The sequence below is a fragment of the Frankliniella occidentalis genome, unplaced genomic scaffold (assembly GCF_000697945.3).
Source record: "Frankliniella occidentalis isolate FOCC.00 unplaced genomic scaffold, Focc_3.1 Scaffold57, whole genome shotgun sequence".
NCBI lineage: Eukaryota > Metazoa > Arthropoda > Insecta > Thysanoptera > Thripidae > Frankliniella > Frankliniella occidentalis.
The window spans coordinates 928,042-935,467 of record NW_026267187.1 but is presented as its reverse complement, the minus strand read 5'-3'; positions in this window follow the sequence as shown (position 1 = coordinate 935,467).

Below are 7,426 nucleotides of genomic sequence, written 5' to 3'. Positions count from 1 at the left end.
TCTAGCTCAAAAATTGGCTTTTTAAAAAATCAAAAACTACAGGTCGCAAAATGTATTTTTATCAAATATTTTTTTATGGGTTCCTAAGGGGTAAACCGTCAAAGTAGAGCCCCTCGGGCGAAAATTTCGTCCGTTTGGCTCTATCTTGAACCGTTTAGGTGCTAGGGGGCATTTCTTGACAAAAATGAGGTGAAAACGATAAAATGGTCGATTAAATCGTTAAAAAGACTTCATTTCGAAAAAATTGTATATACACTCCTATTACCTCGTCTCGGGTGTCAGCGCCGCAGGCCTAGCTATATGTGCGCCAGGCGCGTCGCAGCGTAACAGTGTTTCGTGAGATATCGCGAAGCCTGTTACGCGAGACGTGGTCTGGCGTACATATAGCTAGTTAACGATTTAATCGACCATTTGATCATTTTCTTCTCATTTTTGTCAAGAAATGCCCCCTAGCACCTAAACGGTACAAGATAGAGCCAAACGGACGAAATTTTCGCCCAAAGGGCTTTACTTTGACGGGTTACCTCTTAGGAACGCATTAAAAAATATTTGATAAAAATACATTTTGCGACCTGTAGTTTCTGATTTTTTAAAAAGCCAATTTTTGAGCTAGAATGCTCATCTTCGAACTCGATCTGTCTTTTTATGATACAAAACGACCCTGAAATTCCCAGGTCGCTCTCTCAATTCACTCACGAGTTATCGTGCGGACAGACATACAAACAGACAAACAGACAAACAAACAGACAAACAAACAGACAAACAGAATGAAACTTTTACGGTCAGTGGACTAATGGGCTTCGCTAATCGCTCAGCCAACGAGGGGCGCGGGCCGGCCTCGGGCGCGGCTGGCTGGCTGGCAGCTGGCCGGCATATCACAAACATGATATAGTCAGTTTAGCCACGCGTACGAGAGCGTGAGCGCGAGAGCGTGGATTTACGGTGAGAGGGAAAGCGAGGGGCAGGGGATGGGAGAGCGCGACAGCGCGACAGCGCGACAGCATGGAGTCGGACGCCTTTCTCCTCCCCGCCCCCTGCCCCTCGCCCTACTCTACGCTCTCACGCTCACGCTATCGCTCTCTCGTAAGCGTGGGTAAACTGAATATAGCAACAGTATCACAAAGCACATCTTCCCCTTCGTCTAAGCGTGCTAAATCCGGCGCTGACCTCGGAAATAGTCTTCGACCAATACAGCGGCGTCAGGGTGTTGTCAAAGTCCGTCAGGCGGGTTCTTACGGGGAAAAGGCTGGGACTCCAAGGCGCCCCTCTCTCATGTTTAGAGCATGATAACAGTTTAAATAGCAAAACTGAAGAACAAGGTATGTCAATGGAGCGCTGCCCGGAACTAAGAAGAACAAAAGCGGATGCAGAGAACGGTGGTAGGGGCGGGTGGAGGAGAGCCTCCCCTCCCAACCGCCGCTACTCTGCGTGCCCGCCCCCACTACCGCTCTCTGCATCCGCTTTTGTTCTTCTAAGTTCCGGGCAGCGCTCAAGAGGAGTGCCCTATAGACCTTTTCGCCCACAACGTGGCAACGCCGCAAGTAGAATCTTATACTTGAGATACCGTATTTTGAGTGTCTGTCAACCAAAGTACTCATTACCACTGGATTCCTTAGAAAATTTACTAGTGACAAGTGTTTTTGCATTTTGAAAATTTGCCTAAATTACAATTTCACTACAGAGATTTGCGTTGTTGCCAAGTTGTTGGCGAAAATGTCTATTGTAATGAAAATACCTTCCTATAATTAGTATTAAGTTGTAATGGAATTATTTTAACAGTGCAGCCGGCGAAGCCTGTTGTGCGTGAATTTCATCCACAAGTGCGCAGGAGGAGAGGGCCCTCGCACAGATATTCTGTTTAGGCAAAAATGATTAACCATAAAGGACCATCTGGTCGCTATAAGGGAGAAGGAGAGAAGGGGGGGGGGGGGGGTACTTAAATTAGAGTCTTACACTATTGTATGTAACAGTTAACATTATCATTAAAAGGCTCTTTTAGAAGCAACTATGCCATTCTTCTTTCCAATGAAGATGGCAAAATTCAGACGTTCAGAGAAGTGGAAGGGTAGAGGAGGGTGGAGAAGGGTTAAAAAACAAGAAAGCTAGACAGGGTGGACGGAAATGGGGGGGGGTAAATTTTGGCAAAAACGACTAGACGGTTTGGTATGGATCGTCCCTTACATTTCGTCTAAGGGCGATGGAGGGGATGTATAGAAGTTGCAGCATACACAACAATCTTTCCGAAAATGACGACCATCTACTTACAAATATCACCACAGCTGTTCGTTCCTCTTCGCCCTTTGCCTCTGCGCTCCTAAACTAGCTCTACGCCTGGCCTAATGTGTCGAGCCAATCCCATGACAATTTAGGAAAAAGAAAAAAAAAATACTACGGCACCAAATCGTCGTTATTCCCGCTGTTTCAAAAATGTTTCAATTTCTTCATCAGTTGAAAATTGATAAATAGGACAACGTCGTGTGACTTAAGTTCTCAAAATTATTCTACTAGGTAGATGTACGCCAGACCACGTCTCGCGTAACAGGCTTCGCGATATCTCACGAAACACTGTAACGCTGCGACGCGCCTGGCATACATCTACCTAGGCCTGCGGCGCTGACACCCTAATCGGGCAAAGGGCACAGTCGTAAATAGGCCTTCGCCCCAAAAGTCACTAATTTTGTTCCTTGGGGTTTCAGTTTGATTAGTTACCCCACCGGGAATCATCAAAGATCTAAGAGTAAACATTAAAATGTTTTGGGGTCATTTTCGTGTGGCAAACGCCTTCTGGCGCCCAAACGGTTCGAGATAGAGCCAAACGGACAAAATTTTGGCCCAGAGGGTTCTACTTTGACCAGATACCTCTTAGAATGATGTAAAAAAAATCTGTTTTAAAAGAAATGTTTTAGGCTTTTTGTTTTTGATTTTTTTGACACGTCAATTTTTGAGCCAGAGGGCTGAAAATCAATATTGTTCTTCCTTTATATGATACAAAGTTACAAAAAAAATTTGAGCATTCTACCTCAAACCGTTCTCGAGTTATCGTGCGAACAGACAGACAGACAGACAAACAAACAGACAGACGCGAAACTTTTTGATCATCACTGGAGTAATAGGCTTCGCTATCGCTCAGCCAATAAAACCTTAAGAGGTGCATTGTTTCAACTGAGACCTGTGTCCCCACTCTACTGTAAGACTACTGTCATGTCTGTAGGTGTTTTGTCTAGCACTAATCCTTCCTAGGTTGTAGCTTGAGATAAAAGCAGGTAAAGAACGAATAAAAGTATGTTTTTATATAAATTGAATACAGTTAACATAGGGAATGATTTAGGTGAAAATTAATACAAGAACAATAAAGGCTACTTGCTAAAACTTTATAGAAGACATTGACAAAAAAATAAACAAAAACAAACAAAAAATACTGTGTAGCGTATTTGTGCTACATTACTCCAGCTTCCTTTTCTTGGGAGTTAGTTGGTCAGCTTCTGGAACTATAACAACAAAATGTCAACTTCATGTCACTATGGCATTTATAATAAACGACAAAATTATAATTACTTACGCAACTTTCCCTCCTTATCAACCAATTTAATCACATGATTGAACTCTATAACATTCAGTAAATAATTAAAACAAATATCAGATCATAAATTGAAGTTACTTTGAAATACTAGTTAACTTCTTATAATACAACCAAGCAACAGCTAAGAAACTGGTAAGAAAATAACTGAATTGCAAAGGAAGTTCCTAAATTTATAAATCAACCATGGTTAAAACAATAATCTAGCTCAATTAATTCTCAAAATTGTAGTGCCTTAACAGACATAAGACTTAAAACTTTGAAAGGCTTCACTAACGCTCAACCAACAATGAAGCGTTCCAGTAAAGCTGAAATGCAGATAACGTGGGAAAGATAAACAGAAATTGGTATGCTTCACAGGGTGACTTCCGTTTTCTTGTTTCCTGCATTGCTCTGTATTTCAGCTTTACCAGAATGCTTTATTAAAAAGAAAACACTTACGATCATAAATGGGAATTTTGCTACTTGTCCTATCTTCTTCATCCAAAACATCTACCACAATTTTATCAAGAGCAATACCCCCCCTTGATACTAAATACCACTTGACAGTACCCAACCCAATGTCTTTAGACATTTTCTCGGCATCTACTTTAGTAATGTGGTCATAACCTTTACCCAAAAACACTTGAATTACCAACCCCTCAGAAGGCTCACAATAAGCTCTCAATTTCTCTTCAGTTTTTCCATCCGCTTGAACTTTTGTGTACATTTCCATTTTTAAAATCGGAATGGCAACAGACACTGGTAGCTGGAAAGCCCTAGTGTACGCGGCACTTGAGAATCTGGATGCCTTAGACTTTGCTTTGAACTTATCCTTATAAGACATCTAAAACATCAAAATTTCAATGAGGCTTACGTCACACAAAAAATAAAAACCAGGGGTCCGTAACTTAACATGAAACTCCCCTTTAGCGGTACGTTATGCGTTAAAGTTATAACTTATAACTTGTGACCATACAATGAAACGTTAAGAGTTATAACTTAAAACTTGTGATTTGTATAACTTGTATTCAATGGAACATTAAGCTCCAACTATGACCAGAATAATTCTGGACGACCCATAACTTTAACTTTTATTGCACATTGTTAAACGTTACGTTACATAACTAACGTTAATTTATATAACCAACGCATAACGCTAATGCGTTAAGTTACGGACCCCTGATAAAAACTGAATCATCGTACAAGTATTTAATACACACTTTGATAGCTAATCTTGACTAACCACACCCAGAACACCCAGAACACAAACAAATATCGGAAATATCAAAACTGCAAAGAAAACGTAAAAACAAAAAATTGAGAAAGACGGAAAGACAGCAGCGCCATACCTACATTGATTGAGCTTAGTACGGTCCCAACCCACTCTTCCTCTAAACTAATTTGCGCAAGATAATTCACGTTGTAAAATTTCTATTTAACAATGTTCCCCTCAAATTGCACGTTCCAACCCGGCTCAAATTGTTCACGTAAATTGTAAAAAAATGCATGAAAGGATGAACTCGTACTCGACTCCGTCATAATAACAACCACGTGAAACACAAGGGTTAGAATTACCTGGCTTCTCTTCCTCTACTCCGCCTTCAGAACAGAATGAGGTGAGAAAGCACGGCTGCAAAGAAGAAGACAAATGAGTGAGGAAAAAAATAGCACAAGTCGATGTATCGATCTGAATTCATACCAACCTAAACACTTTTGGTCTTTAGATATTCAATAAAATTGTTCCGCAATACCATTTGCTTGTAGTTTTTGAAAGAAGTAAGCCTTTTGTAATCAAATGCTGCCAATAATAATCTATTCATCGATTTAACCCTGGATAATGCAACATAAGTCAAACCCAGCGCAAATTATTTTTTCTCCTTTATCGATAACAGCCTAAAACCAGTAGAAACGATGCTGATGGCGATATGGTAAAGAACATTTACTTTATTTTTTTTACAGCGATATTACCTTTTCAAGAGTTAACCCTTGTGATTTATATTTTGAACAGGCATATGCAACTACTATTAGAAATTGGATTCTTGTACATGATACTCGACTTTTCGAAATCGAAGTTTTAGTTAGTGCAGCAAAAGGAACTATGTTCTCTTCAGGAGAAAGACATGGACCAGAGTATTTAGGAAATTTACACATGATGACAGAGGGAAATGAACCATCATCCGTAACAATTATGTTTTCAACTACTCCCAATGCTCCGTTCACTAGGCCTTTATCCAACCATAAATTATGTTTTAACATAATCTTACAGCCTTTGGCAAGAAAGAATTCTTTGGATAAACCTTCTGCATCATCATCACTACTTTTAGCTGCTGCTTGACAATTATGCTGAGCTGTGATTTTTAATACAGGTTCCTCTTCACCTGTTTCATGGTTTGTGAAATTTCCTAATTCTTTCTCCTTTAATCTTTTAACTTCTTCCTTAGTGGCAAATAAATTCATAGCTGAATCAAAATCATGATGCTTTCCTACACCACTGTTAAATCTTGTTGATAATAGTTTGAAATCCTCTTCTGTACTACTTCCAGAACTAATCCGATCCAGAATGTTCAAAAAATCTGTGTCTTCTTGCCGAAAGCACTTCACTAAGAAGAAAACTTCTTCAAAACTAGCAACTAAGGCTTTGCCTTGTAAACCATACGAATCCTTAGGGTTCCCATAAAGTGGTGCATCAATGACTGGAGGAAGTTGAGCTACATCTCCAAGCAAGTAAGCGACTAAACCACCAAATGGTTCATTAACTCCTGTTCCTTGACGACAACGAAGATCAATATACCTTAGCATAGAACAACCAATCATGGAGTATTCATCTATAATTAAAAATTTGATTTGCTTCATTCTATCACAAAAATCTTTTGCACTTTTGCCATCAAGTAATGAAAATTGTTTTTTAACAGATATGTGCAAAGCAGAGTGAATGGTTTGTCCTGAAATTTGCATAGCACAGATTCCTGTTGGACCAAGAACCAAAAACAATACCAAAATTAGACTGCACAGTAGAACGGATATAATTGATGATCAATGATTTGCCTGTACCGGCTTTCCCTTAGATGATTGTCCTCTTATTGGGTACATAACCACACATTACTTCTTCCATGTTACCAGTCATTGTGTTGTACGGTACGGTACGAGATCCCTGATGAGGCGTTTGACATATGAAGGACATGATTTTATGTCTGCATTTGGTCTTTTTAATGTCATTGTGTCTTTTGTGTGTCCATATTATGGCATATTCGTGTCCTGATGTCCGACGACACAGTATTTGAAATGTCTTCGGCATGTCTTCGGGACTGGTGATGCCTTTTTGGCTGAGCGATTAGCGAAGCCTATTACTCCAGTGATGATAAAAAAGTTTCGCGTCTGTCTGTCTGTCTGTCTGTTTGTCTGTCCGCACGATAACTCGAGCCCTGGGATTTTCAGGGTCGTTTTGTGTCATAAAAAGACAGATCGAGTTCGAAGAAGAGCATTCTAGCTCGAAAATTGGATTTTCAAAAAATCGAAAACCACAGGTCCCCAAAATGACATTTTTAAAACATATTTTTTTACAATTTTCTAAGGGGAAACTCATCAAAGGAGAGCCCTTCGGACGAAAATTTCGTCCGTTTGGCTCTATCTTTAACCGTTTAGGCACCAGAGGGAGTTTTCTACACGAAAATGACCGCAAAACATTTCTATGTTTTTTCGCAGATATTTGTTGGGTTCTTTTAGGGTAACTCGTAAAAATAAAACCCCGGAGAACAAAACTTGTGATTTTTGAGGCCGAGTGCCTACTCACGACTTTGGCCCGACTCGGGTGTCAGCGCCGCAGGCCTAGGTAGATGTATGCCAGGCGCGTCGCAGCGTAACAGTGTT